The following is a 15,445-nucleotide window of genomic DNA, read 5'->3' as shown; positions in this document are numbered from 1 at the left end:
ATACAATGTTGGATACTGTAGTAAAGCTACTGATCCCAAGGGAGGGTGTTCTTCTTGGCAAGTTAAGAACTGAAGAGGATTATGAAAGCCACTTTATGCTATAGCTTTATATAATTTACAGCAAATCATTAGGAATACTGAAAAAGGAGAACCTCGCCTGTGTTCTTAGACATGTTTACACATGCTCTCCATCCACATGCACAAATAATTGCACATTTGTGTATGCACTCCAATTTTATGTTCCTACACTTTATTGTTAATAGTTTTAGCCCCTGTGGTACTAGGAACAAAGGAGGGTTTCAGGATAAGTATTCATAAGCCAGTGTGTCAGTAGTTGACAGAAGATTTAAAAGGTAGCTTCAGGAAGGAAATTGCACCTAAGCTCACTGCATAGGTTTCTATTCTGTTGTCAGACTTTGCAGGTTTTGTTATTATGTGACAGGGATTGAACACGGGACCTCACACAGTGAGGCAAGTTCTTAGTCATTGAGCTACACCTTCAACCTTATTACAGCTTTATCTCGAAACCATTGTTGACTGACACACATAAGAATACAAAGATACTGCATGAATCCTCTCTGAAGTTTTCCCCATGGTAAAATTTTGTGGTACTATAGTATAATATCCAAAGTAGGATACTGCCATTGAGACAGGCAGAATACGGAATATTCCAGTGTCACAAAGAGCCCCCGTGGTGCTCTCTTAGGGTTACGTTTACCCCCTTATTCCACCACAACTTCTTAAGTAATGACAACCACATTCTGTTTCCTATTTCTATAATTTTAATATGTTAAAATGTAATGCGAACAGCATTGTATACATAATCTCTGAGGGTTAGCTTTTTTAAGTCAGCATAATTCACTAGAAATTCATTGAAGTTATTACCTATATAATGTGCTTTTTTTTAATCTCTGACTATTGGCCCAGAGGATACATATAATATAGGTTTTATTAACCTATGGTATACCTATGTCATTGTAATTTATCTGTCCTGTTTCCAGAATTTGGCTATTACAAATACTACTGCAATAAACATGCAATATAGGCTTTCATTTGAATTTAAATCTTGGTCTGAGGATATAGCTTGATGGTATAGCCAATTTTGTAACATGTGTGTGTTCTCAGACTTGATCCCCAGAACCACAAGAAGGAATGGAGGAAGGGAGGGAAAGAGGGAGGGAGGGAGGGAATAAGGGAAGGAAGGAAGCAAGCAAGCAAGCAAGCAAGCAAGGAAGGCAAGAAGGAAGTAAGGGTAGGATTGCAACCCTTCTAGAATGGCTCTATGTAAGCAAGTGTGCAGGAGAGCCACACTTTTGCACATCCTTACCAGTGTTAGGAACTGTTATCCCTCGTTTTTATAATCTTAGCCAATGTGGCAGGTGTGTGGTGGCATCTCTTCTTTCTAAGAGCTTAATTTCTACTTGTGTGTCTTCTATATAAATTGATTAATTATATACTTTCTTAGTTTGGGTTTTGAGAATTTCTATATCCTTGTTACCTAGGCCTTGTGAGATAAATATTTGATTTCTTTTTTAAACAGTTTTCTCTTTTAATATTTATTTTTATTTTGTGTTTGTGAGTGTTCTGACTGTGTGTGTATATATACACCTGCACTACATGCATGTAGTTACCCACAAGGCTAGAAAATGGTGTCAGATCCCCTAGAATTGAGGTTATAAACATTTGTGAGCTGGTGAGTGAGTGAGAATTCAAGTCCTCTCGAAGATAAGCCAGTGCTTTAATCACTGAGTCCCTGTATGTTTTTTCTTATATGTTGAATATGTACTTAATCAAGAGTGTGTGTGTGTGTGTGTGTGTGTGTGTATGAGAGAGAGAGAGAGAGAGAGAGAGAGAGAGAGAGAGAGAGAGAGAGAGAGAAAGAGAGAGGCATAGGGGAAAAGTAGACCATTGAGTAGCAGGGAAATAAATACCAGCAAAGTACAAAGGAATATATATATATATATATATATATATATATATATATATATTTGCTCATATTATACACATGTGTATATACACACATATATTTGAAAATGTCAAGTAAACCCTGTTGACAGAGGTTTCTATCCTGACCAGTCTCTCAGTCATTCAGTCCCTAAGAAAAACACATTATATATAACTGGTTGGCACATTAGCTCAGGCTTTCTTATTAAGTAACTCTTACATCGTACATTAATCCACTGTTCTTGTCTGTGTTAGCCACGAGGTTTGGTAAATTTTATCAGTGAGACATTCTTGTCTTGCATTCTCTGTGTCTGGGTGTCGACTGCAGACTGACCCTTTCCTCTTCCCAGAATTCTCCTGTTCTGGTCACCCTGCCTATACTTCCTGCCTGGCTATTGGCCAATCAACATTTTATTAAAGCAATACAAGTGACAAATCCTTACAAGGTACAAGACCATTGTCCCACAGAAATACCCTTATTTTGTATTTTTTTTTTAAATCACTAGTAGGGAAGCTAAACAAGTAGGAGAAAATGTGGCAGACATTTCAGAAGATACAAAAGCTGATAGCGGGACAGGGAATATAGCCAGTGTTGCAGGCATGTAGGAAAATACCATTATTTAATGAAAGAAACTGGAAATCCTTAAACAGGTTTTAAAGTTCCAGTTTGCTTTAGTTTTAGGAACTATATGGGATTACACAAATGAAGAAAAGAAAAGTATTAAGCCAATTCTTAAAACAAAGCAAAATGAAGCTACCTAGCCTGGCCAGCATGGCCCCAGACATCCTATTCTTAGCAGACTTCTAGTTATGGCCTGTGACTAGCCACTGTATATTTTTATTTTCAGGTTTGCTTTGCTTTTCTTTTGCTTTGACTGTCATCTTTAGGGTAATCCTCCCCTTCATCCTGCCCTGATCCATTTGACCCTCTTCAGAACTATAACAAACCATCCTTTCTACAGTAGGTATGGCCTCATTACACCTGATTAAAAATTAAAGACACTATTTAAATAGAAGCTATTTTCATGAGAATGACTAAGATGTGAATTCTGTTCATCATGTACTTCAGGTTTATATTCAGAGTATAAAGAAGCTGGACATGCTAAACCACGATATGGAAACTACAGTAACAGAGATCAGCCCATAGTAAACTTCTTGGACTCTGAGCCCAGAGCCACACACAGTCATATCAGTCACCACTGTCCCAGGACATCCTTTATACGTCTTGGCCAAATCAGTGCCCTGCTCTGTTGACTTCTTTCTCCTACCCCTTCCATCACTCTTCAAACATTTCACAATCACTTTTAAATACCATTTCCAGGATGATTTTCTTGATTGTCCCTCTCTCTTTGCACAGGCTGAGTATCTTTTTCTGTGATGTCCTTGCCCCCTATATTTATCTCCTTCAACATATTTCACAGCCTCAATTTAAATTACCAAGGTTATGTCACTGACAAAGTTTCTCAAAGGAAAGTTATCATACGGAGAATCTGCCACTTTGTTAACTCTTAAAGTGAACTGTGCTAATCATCCTTATCTTCCACCCACTGAGCACGTGCAGCATAGAGCTACCACCTGGGTCTTGGCTGAGTGAAGAGCCTTAACCTCCAGTCTAGCACCCATTTATCCAAACCATCACTTCAGAGTCGGATTAACCCACAACTGCAATTGGTGGTTAATGACTCTAACAATGTTTTCATTAGCATCTTAAAATCCTTCTGCCTTTCCTTCTTAACCCCCTTTGCTATCCTCAGAACAAATACCGAATTTTCTTTGTGTATGCTCCAGGGTGCACAGTGTTACCACCAACAGTCAAATCACCATGCCAAACATTTCTGCTATAAACTAAGTTGGCCCCAGCTGTATCCTCTGTATTGCTGGGCAACCCTTATATTTGTCTTCAGTTGACACCTATCAGATTCCCCTACAGCAGCTGCTACAGAATTCTTCCAGTTTCTTTAAGCTCCAAATCCTACCCCTTTTCTCCCCCAGGCTCAAAAAAAGCTCCCCTTTACATAACTGAGGGGACAATTTTACGATCATGAGATGGTTCGAATCTTTTTTTTTCTCCTCAAAGCTTTCCTAGTCCCACCCCCATCTATACACTGCATCTCAGCTCTCACCCGGTGAAGAAAATGCCTATCAGGCATCCCGATGCCAAATTTTTGCACCAAATATCTGGACATCCCCCTATCTTTGCTCCTTTCCTTCATCACACAGGAATGTGTAAACCTTGTCAGTCCAAACAGCATTTTGTGGTTCACTGGTGTGTGTGAAGTAGTTATACGATCCCACTTAAAAGAGAGCCTAGTATAAATAAAGTAGTTTACAAATAGTATATTATTTAATACTGATGACAATCATTGATACTTTTGTTATTATATATTTTATTGATTAGGAAAAAGATGCAAGGGGAATAAGAAAGCTTACTTAAGGACACAGAAGTTGGTTTTGTGTCCCTCCCATTAATATATTACAACTTTTTCAAAGATGAAACAAAAGCTTTCTTGATTCTCATCCCATGTTTTCCTGCTATCTCTGTACTCATTGCTGTTCCCATCACAGATACTCATTGAGCATTTTTATCAACAAGGATAGGAATATACACACACCACACATAACTCTCACTGAGGCTTCTAGAAATGTTTGTTGAAGTGTTGAAAAATGAATTTTGCTTTTAAATATTTAAAATATCTGTTTCAAATATTTATAAAAAATATTTAAACTGGGTGGTGGTGGCACAAGCCTTTAATTCCAGCACTCAGAAGGCAGAGGCAGGTGGATCTCTATGACTTTGAGATCAGACTGGTCTATAAAGTGAGTTCCATGATAGCCAGAGCTACACAGAGAAACTCTGTCTTGAAAATATATATATATATTAATATATATATTATATCAGCACTCAGTTTCTCTCTTTTTCTCAGAGGCAATCATTTTCTAAAACACTTCTAGCACAAACAACTCAAAATGCAAAGAAATTAAAGCTCTAGAATGTTCTTTGGTTTGAAAAGTACTTTTCTCCTGGGTGTTTTTCTTCAGTTACCTAACTTGGCTCTATGACCCACAACTTGACACAGTTTCCACAGCTTTCAAGAGCTTTCTTTGTCTGAATAAAGACAAGATCAAGTTCAGAGAGGAAGAACCCACAGCAGCTTCAGCTGAAATTGCTTCCATAACAGAGGCCAAGGCTGACACCAAGGCTTCTGAGGAAGCAAACATTTCTCCCATTGACAAGAGTTTAATTGGACATCTTGAGAATCCAGTGTCATGTATGCAGATGCAAATGTTTGAAAAGTTGTTCACAGTGTACTTTGTGCCAGAAAGACTCCAATGCCAAGCCAACAAAAGCCTCTCGTTTATTCTGTTGGACTCAGTTTCTAAAGACATTTCAGTGCTCTCTGGGCCTTGTAAATTTCCACATCCAAAGACCCAATCTGTGTTTTCAAAATAATTCTTTTCCCACATGGGCACACATCAGTCTTTATCCTGCCAATCTTGCTACTTCTTGTTCTGATTTAGAAAAGGAATTAGAAAAATAATTTGTAAGGTGTTTGTGCCATCTCTAGAAGTGTAGGGTTGAATGTTCAGTAGTTTTTGGAAACCAATACAAAGTTAGCAACAGACCCCAGTCCCTTTCTCTGAATTAAAATCTTGACTGTTATGAGATGTGATTCTGTTATTCCCAGTCCCAGGGAAAGACAGCTTAGAAGATTAGCTAAGAGGCAAGTCTACTGTAACAGGTGAGCTATAGAGAAGTTGTGCTTGATAGGTAAAATAAAAAATATATTAACAAATGAGCATTGAGGAATTTATAAGCACCAGGCTCTTAATAGTCCACCTTAAATTATATAATATAGAAAATATAAAAGTATTGCCAATTTTAATATTGCTTTTATTTTGTCTTCCTTTTATCATACAACATATTTCTCAAGAGAAATTGCTAAATGTTTAAAGGTATTTTTAGCTGTGTCCTATACTTCTTCCTTCTGTGTCCGGTTGGAGTTGGTAAGCTCCTGTTAGCTCAGGTAAACTGTTTCAAAAGGTGTCCCCATCATGGTCTTGACCTCTTTGCTCATATTCTCACTCCTCCCACTTTTCAGCTAGATTTTAGGAGCTCAGCCCTGTGCTCTGCTGCAGGTCTCTGCCTCTGCTTCCATCAATTGCTGAATGAAGGTTCTATGGTGACATTTAAGACAGTCATCAATCTGACTACAGGACAAGGCCAGTTTGGGCCCCTTCTCCATTATTGTTTAAGGTCTTAGCTGGGGTCATCTTTGTGGATTCCTGGGAATTTCACTAGTGCCAAGTTTCTTGCTAGTCCTATAATGACTCCGTCAATCAAAATATCTCTTTCCTTGCTCTCCATATTTGTCCTTCCTCCATCTCAACTATCCCATTTCCTCAAGTTCTCTTCCCCTCTCCTCTTCTCCCCTCCACATTCAAACTAGACCCTCTGAATGTAGGTGACAGTTCTGTGGCTGGGGAAGACTGTGGGGCCACTGGCAGTGGCACCAAGATTTATCCCTACTGCTTGTACTGGTTTTTGGAACCTATTCTCTTTGAAGGAATACTTTGTTCAACCTAGATGTAGTAGGGAGGGCCTTGGAGATGTGCCTTACCCTCTCTGAGGAGTGGATGGGGGGAGAGGAAGGGGGAGGGTAAGGAAGGATGGTAAAGAGTGGGAACTGAGATTGGTATGTAAAATGAAAAAAGACAGTTTATTTTCTTTTTAAAAATAAAATAAAAAATAAAAATAAAATATAAAAGGTTCCAAGTCACGTGGCTAAACAAAGACAAGTAAAAAAAGATAGTATTTGTGGGGGGGGGCACTTGCACATACACACATGCATATAGATGATCCTCTGGAACTAGAGTTGCTTGTGATTATGAGTCACTCAATGTGGGTAGTGGAAATCAAACTTCAGTCTTCTGCAAGAGCAGCAAGTACTCTTAACCACAGAGACATGTCTGCAGCACCAAAAAATTTTAAATGTTTAAAGCCCTAAACTGGATATATACATAATGAACATTTTTCATAAATTAAAATTAGTTATTTCAAGAAAAGAATCTTTAACAAAAGGTTCTGCCACTCTTGTATAATGCTAACATGAAAAGTAGAGAAGAGAAATCAGAAGTCAAGAATGAAGATAAATATCTCATGAGAATAAACAAGAAACTTAAACTCAGCATTGCCTATATCTCCACTTTCAGCTGCAATACAAAAAACTTGCAAGTCACTGTTTCTGTCCTTACCACAACAAATAGAAACAAACAAGCTGAAGACCAACAATTTCCTCTGGTTAATCAGAGGACTAAAGGGCAAACCAACATTGTAAGACTAAAGAAATGGGCAAACCCAGAGTCAGAGTCAAGATTTATTCACTTGGACCATTGCTACCAAAGCCACATGCAATTAGGAACACGGAAAAGAAAATTTGGAAAAGCTGAAGGAAGATGAGTCTAACACACAGTCCACTGAAAAGTGTGAAGTGCCTGGAGCCCTGGTCTTGGTGAAGGATGTATCAACCATTTGGAGCAATCCCAAAGCAACTATAGTGAAGAGGCCTAGAGATCAGAATCCCAACACTAATGTAAAAAGTTACAAATGATGTCACATGCCTCTTATCCCATTGGTGGAGAGGCAGAGACAAGAGAGTCATGGGTAGTTGTTGGCTAGTCTAGTCAAGTCAGCGAGTTCCAGGCTCAGTTAGTGACCCTGTCTCAAAAACAAAGATAGAGTCACTGAGGAAAACATTCGATCTCAATATATGACTTCTGCATTTACCTCAACACTCACAAGAACCCACATATACACATACTGCACTGACACCTCTTTATACATACACAAATAAACCAGATATCTGCAAGTCATGTGTCTATTTTTTATTTTTCTGTTGTGAGAATTTCAAATAAAGGAGGGAGTTATTTTTACTTACAGTCCACCATGGAATGGAAAGTTATAAAATAGTGTAGCTTGAGGTACATGGTCACTCCAGCCCAAGGAATGGGGCAGCCCACGGCTACGGTATGTATGCTACCTAAATTAACCTAATCTACAAAATTCCTCATAGGCGTGCCTGGAGGTCTGTCTCCTACGTGATTCCTAAAGAATTATAAATGTTCCTCTCATATAGTTTATATCTGTTAACAGTATGAAATGGCTCTGGGTCTAATGTAATGGCCGTTGCTTTGGAAAATACTTGCTGCACACATGAGGGCTGGAGTCTGGATGCCCACAACTGATGATCACAGAGTGATGTGAAAGATGTAAGAGTAGTGGCCACTTATTCTCCCAGGAAAGAGGTGTGACTGGAATTTAGAAAGATCTCTTAGAATGGTTGGATTTTTAAACTGTGTTTTAAGGCCTGAAGACTCAGAGGAAAGAAAGAAGGTATTCCAAGCAAAGAGAATCGCAAAAGCAAGGAGAAAGAGGTGGGTGAGCATATGCATGGCATTTCTTAATGATGGAGGTCCAGTACAGCTGCAGAGGAGGTGAGATGTGTACCACTCAGCAAGAAACGGTTCTTGAATGCCAAGCTATGCAGACCTTTGTTACCCACCCCCATTCATTTCCTGGTTTCTTAACACACATTTATGTAGCCTAGGCTGGTCTCTAACTTGAAATCCTCTTGCCTTAGCCTTCTAAGTGTTGGGATTATATAGGTGTGTACCTTTTACCTGGCTTTTAAAGTTTCTTCTTAAAAAAAAAAAGTTATGACTGAACTTTTTAAAAAGAAAGTAGCCGTAGTAAGAATGTTTTAGAAGAAATGGAGAGAGTCAGACTCAGGAGGACATGGGAGATCCTGTTGCTGGGAGTCACATGAAACAAAGGTGAGTTTGAGATATTCTTAGGACTATAGTGGGCAGGATTTAATAATAGGTAAATATGGAAAATAAAGCATAAATGAAAATAAAGTATAAATACTTTTGAGGCTTTTGTATTGCATAAATTGGCAAATGAAGATTCTATTATTGAAGATAATTCTTATAAAATTAGCGAGTATTCTGGGAGAACAGGGGTGGCTGCACCTAATATAGCTATAATATGAGAGCACTTGGTGGAGGCTGCTGCTGACACCCTACAACAGATCTCCAGTCTAAAATGACACATTTGTTTGGCAGAGCAAGTAGGAGTAAAAAGAAAAACGGACTTGACTAATAACTGTATATAGTATTTTAGGTGGAGTTTTGAAGTTCTCTAATCCTTATGTCAGAGTCAGTGAAGGAAGAAAGGCTGAAGACTTGGGTGTTCCCAAATGTCATCAAAAGAAAGTGAAACTGCTGGACATGGTGACTCAAGCCTGTAATCCTAATACTAGGGAAACAAAGACAGGAAGATTGCAGGTTTGAGCTCAGTCTGGGATACCCAGGGAGACGCCTTAAAAACAAACCAAAATGAAGCAAAAATAATAATATAAAATAAATCAAAAACAAAGAGAAAGTGAAGGATTGGAGAAAAGGGTGTGGTACAAAGGAATAAGAAATAGGAAGTGGGGAAAGTGTAGCAGAGAGAGACGGGTAAAAACACAGTAAAGTCTTATTTAGAACACAGGGAAGGAGATAAACTTCCTCTTCTAGATAACTGCTCTTCTAATGACAACAAAATTGAAAACTCTTCTTGTATTTTTCTGTTTGTTAACAAGAGACAAATAAAAGAATATCTGAGGTATGGATGCTGACAGAGAGGTTGATCTTACTTTGCAGAAAAGTAATTGGAAGGTTTTGTACCGAGTGAAGAATGGCAGAAAGGAAAAAATAGATAAAAAAGAAAAGGGAGAAATTTTATTTTATTAGAAGTTTTTCAGAACATTTGGTAAGTCTATGACAAAATGCTAGCAAGGGAAAAGACCAACACAGTATGGTTTGGTGCAGTAGTATCAGGCTCTTTGCAGAAAAGAATGTATCAGCATAGTCCCTTACAGACAAAGAACACCTTTACATTTGGTTGCTGCAGGAACAATCCGAAGTAGATGCAGCTGAATACTTGTATCTTTCTTGTTAAAGTTTTGTATAAACTAAAACTTTAAAATTAAGCTACCTACACTTTGTGTCAGTTCCTATGGATGGCAGCAATCCACAAACTTCTGCCTTTTAGTCCATGGCAAAATCTATTATCTCAGAGCCTTGCTTTGCCTTGGAACTTTTTGCTGTATGTAACTTCTAACTCTGTCAATCATGTCAAGGGAGAAACTAAAGCAGCAGAGTCAAGAACTCTAGGGAGAGGGTCAATCCTGGAAGGCTCCTAGCACCAGCGCTGGATGACCCTGAAAGGTGGTATTTAGCGTCTTTGAAAATCATGGGATACTTTTAGTGCAAGGGCGCGGGGTGGGGGAGTCTCCAGTATAAAACATTCATTGCTTGATCTTTAGCAAGGAAGATAACTCTTTTATGAATCAAACAATCATGCTGATAACTATTTTATCAAGTGAACAATCTTTCAATGGTAGATAGTGTGAATAAAGTCAAACTTACCAGTGCTGAATTTTCTTAAGGTAAAATACACCTGCAATACTGCTTGTCACATGCATAATATGTGAAGACTTGGATATCAAGTATTAAGAGAATGATCTGCTTCTGAATCTTTGGATCATTAAAGACTTTTTAAAATATACTGAACAAGTCTCTGAACCATTAAATACCTTTTAAAATATACTGAACATGATGATTTTCAGTTAAATGAATCTACTAACCTTTACTACTTAGCAAGCATCTACAAGTAGGACATGGAACAATATAAAACTCAGCTAGGAAATAGAAAGACAAGTGTAACTCTGTGCTGACCTCAGTCTGACTGTGAGGAGGACCCAAAGCCGACAATCATTCATGTAAATTCATCCATATAGAGGGGAGACCCAGGGAAACCAGAAATTCTTATGATCCTTGAATCCATATCAGTATTAAAAATTAAATAAAAATTTTTGTTTGTGTCTGTGTGTTATAGATGTTTTGTGTGAATGCATATGACTGCATGTATTCATGCCTGTAGACGTCCAAAGCTGATATCCAGCATTTCCTCCATCTCTTTATCTTATTCATTGTGGCAGTGCCTTTTAATTGAACACAAAACTTTCCAGCAAAAGTAACTTGGGAACACACAGGAGATATCCACTTTGCCCCAGGGAACCCCTATCTCTGTTTTCCAACCTCTGAAAATACAGGCATGCAACTACACCTACCCTACACTGGCATTTGATGTAATTAAATATGTGATAGATTACTCTCTTGCTCAAACTCAGTGTTCTATTTTTTATCTGGCATATAGCACATACTCAGTAAACTGCTGAGATATTAATATTCGCTGAATAAAATAGTAACTAAAAAGAAGCACACCAGTTGGTCCTACTACTTTGATATATTACAGAGAGGAACCCAGTGCTGAATGGGGTGGCTCACACCTATAACCCCACCATTTGGGAGGTTGCAGCAAGTTTGAAGGCAGACTTGGCTACATACTGAGTTCCTGAGCAACTGAAGTACAGAGTGGAAAATTGTGTTATAACAAAACAGGAAGGGCAGAAGAAAATAAAAAGAGAGAAGGGAGAAGGGACAAAGAAGAGACAGAGAAAAGGAAGAAATAAGGGAGGAAGAAGCACGCAGAAATGAGAACAGACTAATAATCCAACAATCGCAAGCACATGAATGGATTATTTATTTTTAAAAGCTAAGTGGTTTAGGAAAAGTGGGAGTGGGGGAGAGAAAGTACATTTTAGAGCTCTAGCTCCAGGGCAAGTAATAAAAGTTTTTGCTTTAAATTTTTTCATAATACTGTGAGCAAAAGGGAAGTCTATTCCATCATATCAGCCTCCGGGGCAGAAAACACTAGCCTCCTGAGCTAAATCAAACTGGCATGGGCTCTCAGACTTCCAGGCAGCTACCATTGGTCTCTGCCTTCCATGAGGCTAAACCTGGCAGACAAAAGGAAGCAAAATAAATTTCCACTTATTTTATAGGCTACTTCTTTGCTCTCATCAATTAATTATAAGAGTCCTGCAAGCCCATCTTGCATTCCCGGTGTTCCCTATTAGGATGTTGGCAAGCAACCTCTCTCCAAAGACACAAAGCTAGCAAGTTCATGCATATGTGCACACATGCACACACACACACACACACACACACACACACACAACCAGTTTTTAGTCATGGTACAATGTCCTTAAGTTGTTCACTAATGACAACCCTCTGTGTCATCTACTTTAAATTCCCTAAATCAGTAAAAATTATGAGGATACACCAGTATTTAGGTTTGAAGTGTGGAATCATAGTGGAATTCAAACATTCTTGTTTAGGTTTTTTTGTTTTGTTTTGTTTTTGAGACAATATCTCACCAAGTAGCCTAGACTGCCCTTGAACTCAGAGCAGTCCCCCTGCCTAAGCATATCCAGTGCTGGAATTACAAGTGTGTATCATCAAACTTGACAATTTTATTACATTTAGTGTGTGTGCACACACACACACACACACACACACACACACACACTATAGTGAATATGTAGAAATCAGTGGACAACTTGTAGAATCAGTCCACTCATTCCAAGCCAGGATAAACTTAACTCAGGTCATCAGAGCTGTTAGTAAGGTCAAAGGAGTTTCAGCTGTACCTTGGTCTTAGGTTTATAGTAAGGATTAAATGGGGCAATATAAGGAGGAAGTTTAAATGGACAGTTAAGTGTGTGGCCAGAGCTCTATACATTATCAACCTTGAACATTTCATCTCTGAATGGCACGTGTTCTTTGGGAAAAGAGCCTAAGAAAGTCAGTCTTTTTCACCAAGCGAAACATTTACTCTACATCACCAGATAAACTTGAAATAAATAGGTAACCGCGATTTTATTCTGGGATTATGTATTTGTTAAACATAGTGCACAAAGAAATATTTTAATAATTAAATAAAATGCCCTTTTAAGTGTCCTCTAAAAAAATATCCAAGGTCCTTCCAGCTCTAAAATGTTGTGATCTATGATAAAATTGATAAGGAAACAATTTTCTGGAAATCATGGGATTATCTGACAGCATTGACTGGAAACAACTGAGACCCAGACTGGGAGCCTGTAACAGTATAGGAGAAAATATTGCCTTCTTTTCTCTACCAACTGAAGTCTCAGGCTCTGCTTGCAAATGTGGTAAAGAAAGCAAATGAGCTGTATCTGCAGACAAAGAAGAATGTCAAGACTCACAGAATCCCAAGCAGAGCAGAGGAAGTATGTAGAATTCCATGAAATAATTCAAAACTTCACCCTTGATCAAAGAACATGCAAGAAATTTAACTCGGGAGGAATTTATCTAAGTGGCATCATTTTAGAGATTAAAAAAGTAAAAGCTAGTGATGGGACAATGGTTCAATTTGTAAAGTGCTTACCATGCAAACATAAGGACCCAACACCCACTTCAAAGCCAGGTGCAGTGGTGCATGGATGTGACCCCAGCACTGGCAGGGTGGAGACAAATGGATTCCTGGACCTCACTGGCCAACTGATCTAGCTGAATCAGTGACCCTGGGGCTCAGGACGTGCTGTCTCAATAGTTTAGGGAAGAAAACCCTTGAGGAAGATACTTGATGTTGACTATTGGCCCCACAGGCTCATGCACATGTGTGCATACACATAGAAACACATACACACACAGACAAAGATCAAATGACAGACTCAAGGTCAACTGGTTTTTGTGGAACCTGGGATCTAGGAAACAGAGCTGCAGCAGTGACCAACTGTGTTAAGGCAGCTTTTATGTGTTGTACACAAATATAAATTACGTTTTTCCTACTGGGACATAATTAGCTTTCTTCATTCACCTGCAACTCAACCAGTCCTTGTCTAAGGAAAACAGACACTGTTCATGGTCTCGTCCTCAAAGAAAATGTCTGGTTTTACATGCAAGTCAGTGACACGGTTCCTCCTTTAGAAGTACCTGTGCACTGTGGGAACACAATAAATATTATAGTGGCAATGAGGACTCAAAAAACAAAAGCAGGGGAGAACATATTACAAGCAAGAAACAGTTCAGGTATATTTTGTTTTAAGCAAACACATATACTCAAATCCAACTAAAGAAGAAAACAGAGCGCAGGAGTCTAGTGATTATTTAACAACTACATAGAACCAAACTTCTCTCGCTTAATTCCGAGAAAACAGTTGAAAGCCTGCGTGTCTGCTGTCTGCACTTCATATCCACTGTGCTGGTCATGTGTTTGTTCACTATGTTTGTTCACTTAATTCATTTGATTTTACTTCATAGTCATTTATTACTTATTGAGAACTATTAGGTGTGACAACTCAGACACTGGCAACTCAAAAAGCGAGCTTTTCACACTGAATTGAAAGAATGAGGTAGAAAGTGAAAGAAACTCCCAAAGCGCCCCCACCCTACCCGGTAAAGTCTCCCTGCAGCTCAGGAGATTAGAGACCATTCAGATAGGGGCTGAATGCAGTCCTAGGTAGATGAGGTGCAGGGCAGGGCTACGAGTGACAGACAGCAGCAGCTGGGCTCTGCCTCGGGGGTTTCAGTGTGACTGGAGGCAGTCCCAGGCCTCAGCTGGTGGCTCTGCAGCCGCCAGGAAGCTCATTGGTAGCCAGGCTGCTGGCCTCCGCCCGCCCACCCGCCCTCCCAGGAGAAGCCGGTCGCCCACAGCCCTGGTGCACTCACCTAGTCCCAAGGCTCTGCTGAGCAGCGGCGGCCACACCCGGGTGAGGCCTGCAGGCAACCGGGCCGCGTCCGGGGGCGGGAACGGGAAGGTCGCTCGGGTCGCACTGGGCCCTTAGGGCTGGCCTCCGGAGGCCCCAGGAGCTGCCCCCAGCGGCGCCCTGGGTCTTCAAGCCTGGCTTCTTCACACCGTGACAGCTGAGGAGACCGCCCAGACCAGTGTCCCGCGGACGATGGTGCAGCCCACCTTGCCTCAGCCTGAGGTCTGGGCTTTAACAGAAGTTGTGGCTGGACGGACCTGATCTGGACTGGTGTCTGTCTTCCTGAGCCTGGCTTAGGCCAAGTGGGGTCCTCTGGAAACCTTGCGCTGGGAACTGTCAAACTCCTCCCCAAGGGAAGAACTGAACAGTTATTTTGCCCATGCCGGAAATAATCCAGCACTGGGGAGGCTGAGCAGACAAGGAGCTCTCCCAGGACTTTGAGGCTTAGCAAGGGATACAGACCGAGTAAGACCCTGTCTCAAAAACAAAACAATACACCAGGTTTTTTCCCTTCCTACACGGTTTAAAGACTGTAACAGAGGTGTCTGTGGAAGGCAGAGGATGTGATCTAAACTAGGTAATCAGAAATTCTTGTTTGTTTAGGCATTATAAGGTGTCCGGGAAAGAAATACGCTTTACTACTCACAAAGCATGTATGCACGTGTTTCTAACGTTTTTATTATTATTATTATTTTAGTGAATACAAATTCCTTTGCTTAGCCAGACTCTTATCAAAGTTATCTTGGTGAAACACTTCACAGTTCCTGCCTTCCCTCTTAACCACAAACACCAAGGAAAAACTTAGGCATGCTGATGCATGTGTG

At 39.8% G+C, this 15,445-nt stretch overlaps 1 protein-coding gene across 3 annotated transcripts in view; it reads right to left on the bottom strand.

Annotated features, from left to right (window-relative positions):
- The window catches only part of Cpq (carboxypeptidase Q), a 400,620-nt gene extending 385,628 nt beyond the window's left edge, over positions 1–14,992 (bottom strand). For 2 of the 3 annotated variants that reach the window (XM_048457233.3, XM_048457231.3), the window contains exon 1: positions 14,584–14,992. The gene's annotated coding sequence lies outside the window, so the exon portion shown is untranslated. Of the gene's footprint in view, positions 1–13,118; positions 13,143–14,583 lie in introns of those variants that run through there. The other variant, XM_048457232.2, reaches the window with a different exon arrangement.
- Between the last annotated feature and the right edge of the window lie 453 nt (positions 14,993–15,445).

Source organism: Myodes glareolus, chromosome 19 (genome assembly GCF_982192425.1).
Source record: "Myodes glareolus chromosome 19, mMyoGla1.1, whole genome shotgun sequence".
NCBI classification, from domain to species: Eukaryota; Metazoa; Chordata; class Mammalia; order Rodentia; family Cricetidae; genus Myodes; species Myodes glareolus.
Note: the sequence above shows the minus strand (reverse complement) of the source record. Positions and strands in the feature narration are given on the sequence as shown.